Genomic DNA, 16,675 nt, shown 5'->3' with positions numbered 1-16,675 from the left:
TTCTGCACAGCCAAAGAAACTGTCACAAGAGCAAACAGACAACCTACAGAATGGGAGAAAATTTTTGCATGCTACAAATCCAATAAAGGGCTGATAACTAGGATCTACTTAGAACTCAGTAAAATCAACAAGAAAAAATCCTGCCTGTTTTTATAAATAAACTTTTATCGTAACACATCCACTCATTCATTTATGTATTGTTTGTGACAGCTTTCACTCTATGAAGGTAGAACTGAGTAGTTGCAGACACAGATTATGTCTCATAAGGGTAAAATACTTACTATTTGACCCTTCACAGAAAAAAATTGTCAAACCCTGGCCTTGAATGTTAGCAGTTCAGGCGGGGACAAATGGATGAGCAGATTATATTTTGAAAGAAGAATAGCAACGAGCTTGGTGTGTTCTCGGAACAGAAGGAAGGCTAGTGTGGCAGGAACTTAAACGGACCCAAATACCATTGTTGTTATTTTCTATTTTATTTTCTAGCACATTTGTACTTCTTGCTTTTTATTCAGCCATTAATTCATTTGTTCCACAAATATTCTTTAAATACTACTCTGTGTCATACACTGTGTGAGCTGCTACACATGCAAACACAGAAATGCACACATGCACATCATAAGGGAAACCAACAAGTAAACAATTACGACATTTAATTACTAACAGTAAGTGCTAACTAAAATTCAGGGACAAAACGGTGTATTTGATGCAAAGCAGTGGGAATAAACTTTCCACCACTTGTTCAGTATTTAGCTGACATTCCATGTCACCTTCCTCAAACTGTACCTGAACCACTTCTTCCCTGGTCGATCATGCCTCCTCTCCTTCAGTCACTAAAACACAACATCGTAATGTTAATCACTATCATCATAGCAGCCAGTACTCATTGAGCATTGACTAGGTGCTGGGGATGGCCAGGTGCTGTATACACATTGTCTCATTTAATCATCACAGCTCTGTGAAATAGATTACTAAAAGGAAACTGAGAGTCAGAGAAGAGAAGTTCTTTGCCCAAGGTCTCATATATGCTCCTCAAAGTAGCACTCAGGTCATCAACCACTTTCTTCCTGCTCTGCTTTGGTAGCTTTTGTTAAGATCCCTGTTGCTTGATGGTATCACCCACCAAACTACAACCATTGCTAATATCAACCAACGTCTATGCCAAAGCCTTATGTCTAAAGCATTAATGTTTGAGTCCAGGATATTGTTTCTTAAAGCTTTAGTATGGTTTCTTATAAATGCCAAATATCTAGCTAGGTCAATGAAAATATTTTGTCAAAGAGTTCTTTGTAATTTTTTCTCGTGCTTTTATTACAGTTCTGGCCTAGGGTTTAGAGCCAGATTATCTAAGTTTGAATCTCATCTCTCAAACATAACTGCCATGTGATCCTGGTGAAATTGCTCAACCTATCTGTGTCTCAGTTGCCTTATCCTTAAAGTAAGAATAATAATATTATCTATCTTAAATGTTTATTATAAAATACTTAGCCAAGTGTTCGGCATATAGTTCAGATTTAATAAATGTTGGTTACTATTACTAAGGCAACTAGCTTCTTTTACTGACTCAAACAGGTTTTGTCCATCAACCTCTTGCCTCTTTCTGAGTACCTTCTATCTGTTAATTTCACTTTACCTTTACTGAGTTTATTCACACTAATTGCTACTGTCATGCTTCTTCCTATTGCAGGATCTTGGATCATGCTGTTCCATGTGTCTGGAATTTTCTTCCTTTTCCTGTTTGCCTGGCCAACTCCTTTGTCTTTAAACATAAGAGCATAAGGACATGGACTATATCTGGTCCTTATCATTTTACACCCAGAGCTTAGTACAGTGCATGTAATACAGTAGATACTCATTAATGTTTGTTTAATGAATGAATACCAGCCCGACTAAATCTAGACTCTCACCTTATTCAGTTTTTTCTCTTCACATTAGTTCACATTCTGACCATGGCCTTTTGTTTGTCTACTCATTGGTTCTAGGCAATTCTCAACAAATATTTATTAAATATATAGATGTTAGGCTCTGTGCTATGGGCTTGGAAAACAAATACGAAAAATACAAGTGTTTTCTCTCAAGAAGCTACTTGTTCATTGGTGGCCACAAATATGGAAAGAGAGAAATTATAATCCAGAATAAGTGGTATTCTTGGGCATATCACACCGGGAAAAGGATATAAATTTACCTTGGAAAGACAGGGAAGGGTTCACAGAGGAAGTAATATCTAAATTGAGTCAAAAATGATGTGTTAACAGTTTTCCACGGAGGTAGAGCATCCATGGCAGAAAGAATTCCAGGGCAAAGGTGTGGAGGCCTTTTCTTCTTCTGTTGATTCTGAGTTTTTACAAACGTTTTCCTTTATTACCTTTTTGACATTAGACTAATACTTTAAATCTCTAACCACTATAATACTGCACAATTTCCTATTTTTGTATGTATATACATTATATTTTCTTGTTTGTTTTGGCTCTCAAATTTTTTTCTCTGCCCTGGATTTCCATTGCCTTCTTTGTAATATGTATTGTTCTTAAATTTTTACCTGCAGAAAGTGTTCCTTCCTGATGGCTCATTCTCTTCTAGTGTTCATTATATTTAGCACTGTACCTGGACCCTGGAGTCAGGGCGCTCAACTGAATTGATGGAAGTCCAGCAGTGAGTGGTATGTGACATCCATAAGTTCAAGAAAGTGGTGAAAGGGTAGTAGAAGAATTTTAGTTCTAGCAAACCTCGATAAGCCACCATAAATAGAAGTACACTGGGGCAATCAGGAAGAGCACTGAAATGGCAGGCAGACGACACAGTTTTACATGCAGTGTAGCTTTATGGGTCAGTCTTTCCCTCCTCCCTGCGCCTATGGCTTCAAAGCCGTTCAATGACGGCGATTGACTAGTGCACCTCAGTCCAATCCTTCTGGATCAGAGACTCTAGAGGTTCCAGGCGCGCTTAGGTACCCACCCCCGCACAGCCGGAAGGAGAGGGGCGGGGCCTCGAGGCTCACCACTGGGCCCGAGCGGGCTGGGGGAGGGGATCTCAGGGCCGAGAGTTTTGCTTGGGGTAGGAAAAGGCGGGTGCAAGGCTGCCTCCCGAGACCCTGCTTGCTTCGAATTCCGCCCGCTTTGCGCAGTTGGGAGTCACGACCTCCAGCACAGGTGGGTCCTGTCCTGTGGGTCGGGGAAGGGGAGTCCTGGATGGGTGGTACGGAAGGGTTTGTCTAGGCGCTTGCTTTCAGGCCTGGCGCAGTGGGCGGCTGCGGCTCCTATGCAGGCTGCTCCGTCCTAGGGCAGTGGTACTTACCTTAGTCTTGGCGAAGGAGAAGGCCACTCCTGCCTTGCCGCCGCAGGGCTGTCGTCACGGTTTGTGCCGGTTGTGCGACAGAGTCCGCCGGGAGATCAGCGTGGGGCCAGATGGGCCTAGCGCTCAGGAAGAGCTGAAGAGCTGGAGCAAGCTCGTGTTGGGACTGTCGCCCAGTGTGCATTGTTTCAAACTCGGTTGGACTTTCATGCCCTGAATCTGTCACTGACTTGGTGTCTAGCTTTCAGCGAGTTCCTACCCTCTCCATACCTCACTTTGCTTTGGGGGAGAGTGGAAGGTGGAACTCAGCTGTCTGCAAGACCTTGCAGCGCTTGCTTTCATTCTCATTATCCACTAATGTTCTCTGCCAGATTTTACCCTTTGCCCCTCTGGATCAAAGCTGCCTAGGAAGTGGCAGAGTAGGGCATTAGGTGAGTTGGGCTAGGAAGTTCTCCTTGTGTTCTGAAAACCACCCTGAAAAGCCCTTTAACACTTCTGTGTGGCCTGAAAACTGGAAATGACATTCATTCAACGCATTGTCAGCTCTGAAGAATGCTTTTGTGAATGTTTTTACTATTACAAATTTTAACCAGATGATTGCCTAACATGTTATGTGACAAATGGACATAGTACACTGCCTAGCAAAAGTATCATGATAAAAGAGTTGTTCAGTGATTTAACTGTACACCTAATCGCTGAAAGAAAAACTTGAGCTTTCATATTTTAGAAACACTTCCGTAATCTGCTCCCATACAGTAGTCTTTTACACTTGCTTCTTAGCTGGGTATTGCCCTTTCAGGACACACTATAGTAAACATTACATACAATTTATTTTACATTAACTTAACTATATAGGCAAAGAAGAATTATAAACACTATGGACCAACATTATGGTGTCAACTTCCAATTTCTTCTCATTAAAGAACCGATTATAATGATAATGGCAACCATATGTTATGCAAAATACTCTAATTTTCATAACAACCAGGAAAAGTAAGTATGGTTATTTATCATAATGCTTAAAGAAGTTATACTTTATCGCATAACCAGTATGATGAAGGGAATATTCACTGGGGTGGTTGAGTCTGGGGCCTTGTTCAGTGTGCCCCATCTAGTCCTTTATTTCTTGGAAGTGTGGACTGGGACAGATCACTTCCTTGTTTTGGCATCTGTTATCAGGAACCACAAGTAGTTCTGTATCTGCTTTTCAACCCTGGGAACAGCAGTAAAGTATCCAAAGTGATCACACAGTGTCTATGATGTTTCTAGCAGCTGTGTTTTCTGCCCACCGGGGCTAGGGCTGTGGACCCCTGGATTAGTAAAACTCTTTGGTAGGAACAGTCTCTTCCTGCTTGGAGCCAAACTGAACATAGATCCACCAGTTGGGCACCACCGCAACCCTCTCTCTACAGCACCAAATGTCCCCCACGCTCACATGGGCTGTACATACACCTACTATTGTCCTGTGTAAAGATTTACAGGGTTAAGAGACTATTGGAAAAAACCCAACCTGTTCCAAACCTACAGGTTCTAGGCAAGGGGTGGCTGATATGAAGGTGGGTGTTGTTTTGGGTGAGGGAGAGACCTGATGATTTCCCAGATGGTCTGAAAAGTGAGAGTGAAATTGTGCTGGGCATCTGCTCAGCCAACCTTGAGGGTGAGTTTAGGACTGACTGTTTGGCAGGACTTGGTGACTGCTTTGTTTACCCATATTTTTACACTATTCATCATACTCTATTTGTTCATTCTGAAGACAATCAATTAATGCTTACTCTGTGCCTGGATGCTGATCCACTGACTGAGACTGGTAGCATAGGAGGACAGGAAGTTTGGGAGGACATCAGGAATTCAACTTTAAGCCCACTCAGTCTGATGCATCCTCACTTTTCCCTTATTCTCTATATCTAATGAATACAAATCTTGTCACTTCTGTATACTATTTTAAGAATCCATCCACTTCTCTTTGTCTCCAGTGCTACTCCAAATTTCAAGCCAGCAACATGCTTTTTTAATTGATTTTAAAATTTTTATTTTAAAGACCAAATCATTGCTTGACTCTCAGGTCTCACGGGAAAACCACTATCCTTACCACCACCACACCACCACTGCAACAACAACCAACAAGGGCCTAATAGCCTCTGTATGATCTCTAATAAATTGTCAAAGTAAAGATATGAGCTTTCTCTTTTTTTTCTTGCTTCATAGAGTGTTTAAAAATGTATTTAGGAATAATTTACATGCCATCAAATTCACTTATTTAAAGTGCTTTTATGTAAATTTATTGAGTGGTGCAACCATCGCTACAGTCCAATTTTAGGACATTTCCATCACATCAATGACATCTCTCTTGCCCATTTTCAGTCAATCCCAGTTACTAACTCTAACATCAAGCAACCACTAATCTACTTTCTGCGCCTGTCGATTTGCCTATTATGAACACTTCTTATAAATGGAATCATATAATATATGGGCTTTTGTGACTAATTTCTTTCACTTAGCATAATGTTTTCAAGGTGTATTCATCTTCCAGCATATATCAATACTTCATTCCTTTTTATAGCTGAATAATATTCTATTGTATCAATATACTACATTTTGTTTATCCATTCATAAATTGATGGACATTTAGATTGTTTCCATCTTTTGGTTATTGTGAATAAGGCTACTATAAATATTCATGTGAAGTTTTAGGAGTGGTTTTCAATTCTCTTGGGTAGATACCTAGAAATGGAATTGCTTGGCCATATTATAACTGTATGTTTACTCTTTTGCCAATCTCTTTTCCAAAGGAGCTGTACCGTTTTACATTAATTACATTTACACGAACTACCAGTAATGTCTGAGGATTCTAATTTCTCCACATCCTCCCCAACATTTGTTAATTTCCATTTTTAAGTAAGGTATAGCTATCTTCGTGGGTGTGGAGTTGTATCTCATTGTGGTTTGGATTTACATTTCCCTAATGGCTAACTGAGCATCTTTACATGTGCTTTATACATTTGTATATGTTCTTTGGAGAAATGTCTACTCACATATTTTACCCACTTTTAATTGGATTGTTTTCTTCCTTATTATTGAGATGTAAAAATTCTTTTGAATATTAGACCCTTATCAGATATATAATTTGTGAATATTTTCCCCCAGTATGTGGCTTGTCTTTTAATTTTATTAATGGTGTCTTTTGAAGGGCAAAGATTTTGAATTTTGATAAAGTCCAAGTTATCATTTTTTTTCTTTTGAATTATGTTTTTTGGTGTTTTATCTAAGAACTCTTTGCCTAACCCATGATAATGAATGTTTTCTCATCTGTTTTCTTCCAAAAGTTTTATAGTTTTACCTCTTTCATTTATGTGTCTGATTCATTTTGAATTGCTTTTTTTTATGGTATGAGGTAAGAATCTAAATCTATCTTTTTGCATACAAAATCAATATACAAAGGTCATTTGTATTTCTATACTCAAGAAAAAATCAGAAAGTGGTATTATAAGAATAATTCACAATAACACCATAAAGAATAAAATGATCCTTCTTGGTCATGCTGTGTAATCCTTTTATTTATATTGGTGGGTTTGATTTGCTAACATTTTGTTGAGGATTTTTGCATCTATATTATCAATATATGAATAAATATTTTACATATATGAATATATATTAATATTCATAGGGATATTATAGATTTCTTTTCTTATGATGTATTTGTCTTATTTGATGTCAAATACCAGCCTCATAGAATGAGTTGGGGAGAATTTTGTTGTCAGATGTGTATGTGTTTATAATTATCATATCTTTCTAATGAATTGACTCATCATTATAAAATATCCCTTTTTCCTCTTATGCTAACATTTTTTCTTAAAGTCTATTTTGTCTGATATTAGATATCAGTCTATCTAATCCAGCTCTCTTATGGTTGATCTTTGCATTGTATACATTTTTTCGTTCTTTATTCATTTAACGTATTTACGTCTTCACAGTTAAACTGTGTCTTTCCACTATTGTACATGCTATATCCTTGGAATCTGTTGTTTTATCCAACCTCATATGCTTTATCTTTTGATTGGATTGTTTAACCCATTTACTTTTACCTTAATTAAAGATATAATTGGATTTACATCTGACTTTTCTATTTATTTATTTATTTTAATGTCTCTTGACTTTTTTGTTCCTCTGCATTGCCTTTATTACCTTCTTTTATGTTATATAGCTATTTTCTCATGAACCATTTAAACCCCTTTTTATATTTTTACTATAACTTTTGGAGCTTTTTATTGATTGCTCTGAGGATTACAATACATATGTCAACTTAAAATAATCTACTTTATATAAATAATAATTTAATTTTGGTAACAGGGAAGTTTTGCTCCCTCATCCTTTGTGCTATTAATGTAGTATATTACACATCTTAATATGTTATAAGCCCAAAATACGGTTTTAAAATTATTGTTTTATGTGGTTTCCCTTTAAAAGAAATAAATAAAAAAATATGTATACTCTCTTTTATGTTTACCTACATATTTAATTTTACTAGTCCTGGTTATTTCTTCCTGGGGATTCAAGTTACCATCTAGTACCATTTCCTTTTAGCCTGAACACTTCCTTTAGTATTTTTTGTAAGGTAGATCTGTTAGCAATGAATTCTTTCAGTCTTTGTGTATTGTGAAACTTCTTTATTTTACCTTCATTTTTAAGGATAATTTTGCTGGATATGGAATTCTTCATTGACAGTTTTGGGTTTTCTTCTTTTCTTTTTAAACATTTTTAATGTTTTAATACATTGTATTTAAGGGATACATGTGAAATTTCATTATATGCATAGAATATATGATGATCAAGCCAGAGTATTTAAATTATCCATCACCTGATATTTATCCTGTGTATGCGTTGGGTATATTTCAAGTCCGTCCTTCTAGCTATTTTGAAAAATATAACACATTGTTGTTAACTATACTATACAACCTACTATACGATCAGAGATTAGAACTTATTCTTTATATTTAAGTATACCTTGTACCCATTAACCTCCCTCTCTTTATGCCACCCCTCCTTCCCATAAGAAAGGATAGATCCCAGTCCCTGGTATTTGTCACTTCACTCTCTACCTCCATATGATCAACATTTTTAGTTCCCATATATGAGTGAGAACATGAGTATTTGTCTTTCTGCACCTGGCTTATTTCACTTAAAATAATGACCTCCAGTTCTATCAAAGTTGCTTCAATCATGACTTTTCTCTGCTTCTTGGGAGCACTTCCACCATCACTAGTGGCACTTTGTGTGGATCCCATGGTGTTATTCAAGGTTTATGGTATTGCACTAAACACAATATAAAATACACAAGAACCATGAGAAATCGCTTTTTACCATGAGATGCAATTTACTGGAGAGATGAACTGCTCACATGGAGATGATTTGCATCACATGGCTTTTTAAGCAGATATTAGTAGCACTTGAGCTCACCACAATAGCAACAGGAGATGTCTAGAAAAGTATTACAATAGTACAGTGTGTACTATGGTTCATTTTGTGAGGTTATGTTTTAATACTGCATCTTTACATTTGTTTTATATTTTCTCAACTGTGAATAGCACCATGTATGGTCTGTAGTGTTTGTGTGCATAAGTTCTGGTGAATTTTAACTTTTTATAATTTGTGCATATTTTATTGTAGTAAATAATAAAATAGACTAATATCTACACATATTTTATGCGTTCATGACATACCTAACTTCTTAATTTTTTTTATATTTCTAGGCTATGTGGTTCATCTGTGAGTTTTTTCAAATTGTTGCAAATCTCCAAAAAATTTTCCAATATATTTATTGAAAAAAATCTGTGTATAAGTGGACCTATGGAGTTCAAACCTATGTGGTTGAAGAGCCAACTGTACTGTATATTTTTACTGTCATTATCATGAGGCTTACTTAACACATCATACTTATAATAGGTTATTGCAAGTTGATAACAACTTAACTTTGATCACATACAACAACTCTGCACTTTTATTCCCCCATAACACACATTTTGTTTTTAATTTCAAAATTTACATCATTTTCTAATTTGTATCCCTTGATAATTTATTTTTAGCTGTAGTTGTTTTTAATAGTTTTGTCTTTTTTTTTTTTTTTTTTTTCAGCAAATTATGGGTGTACATACGTTTAGGTTACGTGTGTTGCCCTTGGTTCCCCCCCCCCACCGAAGTCCGTGTTTCAAATATGTGAAGTAAAATTGCTTTACATACCACCATTACAGTACTAGAGTATTCTGAATATAACTCTGTATTACTCGCAACATTGAATTTTTGTGCTTTCATATGCTTTATGTTATTAATTGGTGGCCTTTTGTTTCAGCTTAAAGACTCCCTTTAGTAATTCCTATAAGGCTGGCCTAGTGATGATGAATTCCCTTAGCTTTTGTTTGTCTGGAAAAGTTTTTATTTCTTTCTCATTTTTTTTCTTTCTTCAAAAAATTTCTTCCTCATTTCTGAAGGACAGCTTTGCCACGTAAACTATTCTTGGCTGGCTGTGTTTTTCCTTCAGCGCTTTGAATATATTATCCCACTCCTTCCTCACCTGCAGGGTTTCTGCTGAGAAGTCTGCTGATGGCTACATTGGTACTCCCTTGTATGTGATGTTTCTTATGTCTTGCTCCTTTCATAGCTTTGTCTTTGATTTTTGATAGTTTGACTATTGTGTCTTGGTGAACTCCTCTTTGGCTTAAATTTGATTGGCGGGCCCATGCCTCCTGTGCCTGGATTTTGTGATGACAAAGATTTTCCCAGATTTGGGAAGCTTTTAGCCGTTATGTCTTTTAATATGCTTTCTGGCTTTTTTCCTCTCTCTTTACCATGTACTACTGTTATGCAAATGCTAGGTATCTTGATAGTGTCTGTTAATTCCCATAGGATTTCTTCATTCTTTTTCATTCTTTTTCCTTTTTCCTTCTCTAACTGGATAATTTCAAATGTTCTGTCTTTAAGCTCACTGATTCTTCTACTTTATCAAGCCTGCCTGCTGTTGAAACTTTCTATTGAATTTTTCATTTCAGGCATTGTATTCTTCATCTGTAAGATTTTAATTTCTTAATTGTTTTATTTCTTTGTCAGATTTTGTCCATGCATTGTTTTCCACATTTTATTTAATTTTCTATCCTTATATTCTTTTAGTTTACTGAACTTTTGAAAGAGGATTAGTCTGAATTCTTTGTCAATTGTCTCATAGATATCTCCATTTCTTTAGGGTCCATTGTTGGAGCTTTATTGGTTTCTTTTAGAGCTGTCATGATTCCTTGATTCATCTTAATTCTTGTGTTCTTACATTTGTGTCTTTGCATTTTAGGAGACAGCCACCTCTTTTGACCTTTACAGGTGATCTTTGACAGGTATAGACCTTGACTATTAAGTCCAGTCTGTGATACTGGATGGACTAGCTGGTAACAACCCTGCGCAGGCAGAGCTTGCTGTCAGATTCTCTAGCTGGGTGGGCTGCTGCCTTTGCTCTGAGGTCAGATGGGGCTGCTGGCTGGGCTACAATGTCTGGTTAGATCACTGGCTGAGGTTTGAGATCAGGCAGAGCTGCTGGCTGGGCTCTGTAATAATCTCTGCTCAGTAGAAATGTTTGGATGAGGTTTGTCTCCCTTCCTGGGTGGGGATTTGGGGTGGAGCTTGAGGCAAGCCAAGCCACTGTTTGTTCTCCCAGATGGGGCAGGTCTAGTTCCCGTGCTTTGCCAAAATGCAATGTTGTAAATGACTTCCTCCCTGGGTGGGTTCTGAGGCTGGGGGGAGGTCTGTGGCTAGTCATTGAGGTTGGTCATCTAGGGACTCAAGTCAGATTGAACTCCTGATTGTGCTTCTGGGAGTGACCAGCTTGACTTTATGGGTGGGCTATGTCATTAGCAGGTATTTCTGATGGGGAACCATTCCTGGCAGGAGCACAGAGCTACCACCAACATCCACACACTGGTTACTGCAAACTCTGCATCCCTTCTTTGTTTCTACCTGACCCTAGGCAATCTAGCTCTGCTATTATCCTTTCTGTTCCCTGTGAAGTGAAACCAGAGTGGGCTTCCTGGGAAGCATCTTGTAATGCTAGGAAGCTGGATGTCTGCCTCTAGTTCTCTTTCCACTGTAGAAACCGTGGGCCCAGTGGAATCCTCTCTGTGTGGCACCATGCCAACTTGGGGGAGGAGGTGAGGCCATGTAGTCAAAGTGAGACCATTCTTTTTACCCTTATAATATAGTTTTATTCAGTTCTATGGTCCACATGGATATCTCAGGCTTATTCCCAAAGTTTGGGGTTTTCACAAAGGTTTTCTGATATGTGGATAGTTGCTGGTTGAACTTTTGTGGGGAGAAGTAAAGTCTGGAAATTCCTATTCTGCCATCTTTTTTTTTCTTTTATTTCAGCATATTATGGGGGTACAGATGTTTAGGCTGCCATCTTGCTGACATCAGTCTCCACAATACATTGTTATCAACTGTAGTCACCATGTTGTACAATAGATCTCCTGAACTCATTCCTCCTGTCTGACTAAAGTTTTATATACTTTGACCAAGATCTCCCCAGCCCCCTCCTCCCCACACAGCCCCTGTTAATCACCAGTTTACTCTGTGCTTCCATAGGTTCAAATTCTTTAGATTTCACATATAATTAAGATAATGTGGTATTTGCCATTTTGGGCCTGGATTATTTCTCTTAACATAATGTTTTTCAGGTTTCTCTATGTTGTTCCAAATGACAGGATTTCCTTCTGCTTTATAAGCTGAATAGTATTTCATGGTGTACATATACCACGTTTTCTTTGTACATTCATCTGTTGGTAGATACTTAGGTTGATCCATATCTTGGCTATTGTGAATAGTGCTGCAGTGAACATGGAGGCACAGACATCTCTTCAATATGCTGATTTTATAACTTTTGGATATATACCCATAAATGGGATTGTTGGATCAAATGGAAATTCTATTTTTAATTTTTTGAGGAAACTCCATGCTGTTTTCCATAATGGCTGTACTAATTTGCATTCCCACCAACAGTATACAAGGGTTCCCTTTTCTCCACATCTTCACCACACTTGTTATTTTTTGTCTTTTTGATAATAGCCATTCTAACAGGTATGAGGTATTCCATAAATTTTGATATGTTAGTTTCCTTTTCATTCAGTTAAAATAATGTATAATTTCTCTTTGGTTTCGTCTTTAGCCCATGGATTATTTATAAATGTGTTGCTTAATTTTTAAATATTTGTGAATTTCCCAAATTTCCTTCTACTATTGATTTCTAATTTAATTCCAATATGATGGGAGAACAAACTTTATGATTTTAATCCTTTTAAATTTATAAAAAATTGTTTTATGGCCTACCATGTGTATTGTTCTGTATAATGGTACATGTGTGCTTAAAAGAATGTGTATTTTGCTGTTTTGGAGTAAAGTGTTCTATTGAGGTCAATTATGCCACAGATACATAATGTTGTCTAAGTCTTTTATATATTTCTGAATTTTATTTCTTATTGTTATATCCATTATTAAGAGTGGGATTTTGTAGTCTTCATCTATTATTGTTGAATTATTTCTTTCTTCCTTTAATTCTGTCAGTTTTTTCTTCATGTGCCCTGGGGCTCTATTTGTTAGATGAATGTATCCTTTTAATTTTCATCTTTCCCTGATGAACTGAATTACTGAAATAAAAAAAGTCCCTCTTTTTCTTTTAAGTCTATGTAGTCCAACAATAGTACAACCACTCCAGCTCTTTTTTGGTTATGTCTTACATGGTGTACCTTTTCCCATTCTTTTACTGTTTCTTTGACTATAATATGTGTTTCTCATAATATAGTAAGATCTATATATTTTCATTCAGTGTTTAAAATCCAGTTTTATAGTCCTTGCTTTTTGATTTTAATGTTTAATTCTTTTATACTTAATGTAATTGTTTAGTCTGTTTCAATTTGTATCTGCCATTTTACTATTTTTTATCTGTATACATCCTGTATTTTTGTTCCTCTGTTCCTCCTGTACTACCTTTTTAGTGTTAAATAGCTATTTTCTAGTGCACCATTTTAATTCATTTTTTGGCATTTTTACTACATATTTTTTAATTATTTTCCTACTGGTTACTCTAGGGATTGTAATGTGCATCTAATCACAATCCACATAAGATTAGTGCCAACATCATTTCAGTAGTATATAGGCAGTCCCCAGGTTATGGACGAGATATGTTCCTGAGAAAGTCTTTAGGTCACATTTGTATGAAACTCGGATCCCTGATGAACAGTGCATATATGGTAATAATAATAATAATAACCACAATACTATAATGGTTCATGTGGTAATAATAATACAGTGTAATACTGTAATAATAATAATAATACCCCTATACTGTAATAATAAGTTACAGAAACTATTCTGCTCTTCCTTTTAATTCAAACAAACGGAACATAAAAGCAAACTCATACAAAAAGTTTAGGTAGAAAATAGGAGAAATTTAAAGATTAACACTCAGCTATTGTTGCATCAGTGTTTTGCTTACTGGAAGGGGCATTTTTGAGGCAAGAAGGTAGGTAAAATTAATTGGAAGATGGTGATGGAAATGGTGCTGGAGAATCAGGATTTGGTTCTGTTGCTGGAGGAGGGGAGCTGACCACTGAAGTTGGTGTCTTGAAAAAGATATCTAGGCTTGTTTGAACAGCCTTTTTCTTGTTTTCATCATAAATGACCTCATAGCAGCTGATGTTCTCATTAACTGCACGATAAACCTTCCTAAACTGCTCAGTGTTAGGATCTTGCTCCTCAAGCTTAGCAAATCCTGCTTCAATGAGATGAAAGGCTTCAGCTAATTCTTTTGTCACAAGCTTTCTTGGCTCTGGACTCTCTGACTCTCTATGTTCTTGATCTATCAGCTGCTTCTCTATCTGAGACTAGCTGCTTGCTTGTGTAAATATACAGTGTCAATGAACCACTTACGCCATGCAGGTTTGGTTACATGCATGGAAGAAATTATTTAATTATAAATCATCCTTATGGGGAGCCTTGGGAGCCCATTTGTAAGTACAGAATGCCGTAAGTCGGGTCATCCATAACGCAGGGACTGTTTGTATAGAAATTCACTCTAGTAGAGCTCCATTCTCCACCCTCCTTTGTGCTATTATTGTGATGTATATTATATTTATATGTGATATAAAGCCCTAAATACAGAGTTATTATTATGAATTTGTGAAATTATCTTTTAAAGAAGAAAAGAAAGAAATAAAATACATTTTATGAAATCTTTTAGATTAACTTAACACATTTACCTTTTCTGGTGGTCTTCAGTTCTTTCTGTGGATTCACATTGCCAATGACATCATTTTCTTGCACCAATATTTTCTATTTTCTCCCCCCACACTTTTTAAATTATCATATATATTTGTACCTTTATATCTTGTAAGACCAACCATACAGTTTTAGAGTGTGTGTGTGAGTGTGTGTGTATTTACCATCTTTTATATTTACCTATGTAATGACCTTTATTATTATTCCTTTGTGATTATTTGATTACCATCCGGTGTCATTTCCTTTCAGCCTAAGGGACGTCATTTAGTATTTCCTGTAAGGGATGTCTGCTAGTAATAAATAAAATCTTTTTTTTCTAGAAAAGTCTTTATTTTACCGTCATTTTTGAAATATAGTTTTAATTGGTATTAACTGATCAACACATAAGTGCTGCCTATAGAATTCTTACTTGAAAGTTTATCTGTATTTCAGCATTATGCATATGCCATTCCACTGCCTTTGGCCTCCATTGTTTCTCATGAGAAGTCAAATATTAATCCTTTTTTAGCTCCCTTATGCACAATGAGCCATTTTTATCTTGTTGTTTTGAAACTTGCCTATTGTCTTTGGCTTTCAAAGACAATTTTTTCAATATGTGGACTTCTTCGTGTTTATCATACTTGAGGTTCTTTGAGCTTCTTAGATGTGTAGATTAATATTTTTCATCAAGTTGGGGAAGTTTTTGACAATTACATTTTCAAGTATTTTTTATGTCCCTTTTTGTCTCTCTGTTCTTTCTTAGACTACAATGTTTCATAGGTTATCTTATGGGTTGACTTGTATCCCACCAAAATTCATATGTTGAAGTCCTATTCCTCTGTACCTCGGAATGTAACCTTATTTGGAGATAAGGCCTTTACACAGGTAATCAACTTAAAACTTGATCTTGCTTTTGCTTTTTTTTTTTATTTCAGCATATTATGGGGGTACAGATGTTTACATTACATATGTGGCCCTTCGCCGCCCCCCAAGTCCAAGTCTCAAGTGTGTGCATCCCTCGGATGGTGCACATGGCACTCTTTGTGTATGCATATACCCGTGCCCTCCTCCGCCCTTCCCCCTCCCCCCAATAGATGTTATTCTTATATGGGCACTTATGTGTTGACCAGTTAATACCAATTTGATGGTGAGTACATGTGGTGCTTGTTTTTCCATTCTTGGGATACCTCACTTAGTAGAATGCGTTCCAGCTCTATCCAGGAGTATACAAGAGGTGCTATATCACCATTGTTTCTTAAAGCTGAATAGTACTCCATGGTAAACATATACAACATTTTATTAATCCACTCATGTATTGATGGACACTTGGGTTGTTTCCACATCTTTGCAATTGTGAATTGTGCTGCTATACACATTCGGGTGCAGGTGTCTTTCTTACAGAGTATCATTTGTTCTTTTGGGTAGATGCCCAGTAATGGGATTGCTGGATCGAATGGTACTTCTACTTGTATTTCTTTAAGGTATCTCCACATTGCTTTCCACAGAGGTTGCACTAGTTTGCAGTCCCACCAGCAGTGTATGAGTGTTCCTATCTCTCTGCATCCATGCCGACATTTATTGTTTTGGGACTTTTTGATAAAGGCCAGTCTCACTGGAGATAAGTGATATCTCATTGAGGTTTTGATTTGCATTTCCCTGATGATTAGAGATGTTGAGCATTTTCTCATATGTTTTTGGACCATTATTCTGTCCTCTTTTGAAAAGTTACTGTTCATGTCCTTTGCCCACTTTTTGATACGGTTGTTTGATTTTTTCCTGTTGATTTTTTAAAGTTCTAGATAGATTCTAGTTATCAGCCCTTTATCAGATGTGTAGACAGCAAATATTTTCTCCCATTCTGTAGGCTGTCTATTTGCTGTAATGATACTTTTCTTGGCCGTGCAAAAGCTTTTTAATTTGATCAGGTCCATTTATTTATTTTGGTTGTTGCTGTGATTGCCTTTGGGCCTTCTTCATAAATTCTTTCCCTAGGCCAATGTCTAGAAGAATATTTCCAATATTTTCCTCTAGAATTCTAATAGTTTCACTCCTTAGGTTTAAATCTGTTACCCAGCGTGAGTTGATTTTTGTGAGAGGTGAAAGG

At 36.7% G+C, this 16,675-nt stretch overlaps 1 protein-coding gene across 2 annotated transcripts in view; it reads left to right on the top strand.

Moving 5' to 3' along the window:
* Positions 1–3,043: 3,043 nt before the first annotated feature.
* The window catches only part of TMLHE (trimethyllysine hydroxylase, epsilon), a 118,220-nt gene continuing 104,588 nt past the window's right edge, over positions 3,044–16,675 (top strand). For both annotated transcript variants that reach the window (XM_012662183.1, XM_012662181.1), the window contains exon 1: positions 3,044–3,149. The gene's annotated coding sequence lies outside the window, so the exon portion shown is untranslated. The remainder of the gene's footprint in view (positions 3,150–16,675) is intronic.

The sequence above is a fragment of the Propithecus coquereli genome, unplaced genomic scaffold (assembly GCF_000956105.1).
Source record: "Propithecus coquereli isolate 6110/MARCELLA unplaced genomic scaffold, Pcoq_1.0 Scaffold755, whole genome shotgun sequence".
Classification (NCBI taxonomy): domain Eukaryota; kingdom Metazoa; phylum Chordata; class Mammalia; order Primates; family Indriidae; genus Propithecus; species Propithecus coquereli.
The sequence above is the reverse complement of the archived record's forward strand: the minus strand, read 5'-3'. Positions and strand labels throughout refer to the sequence as shown.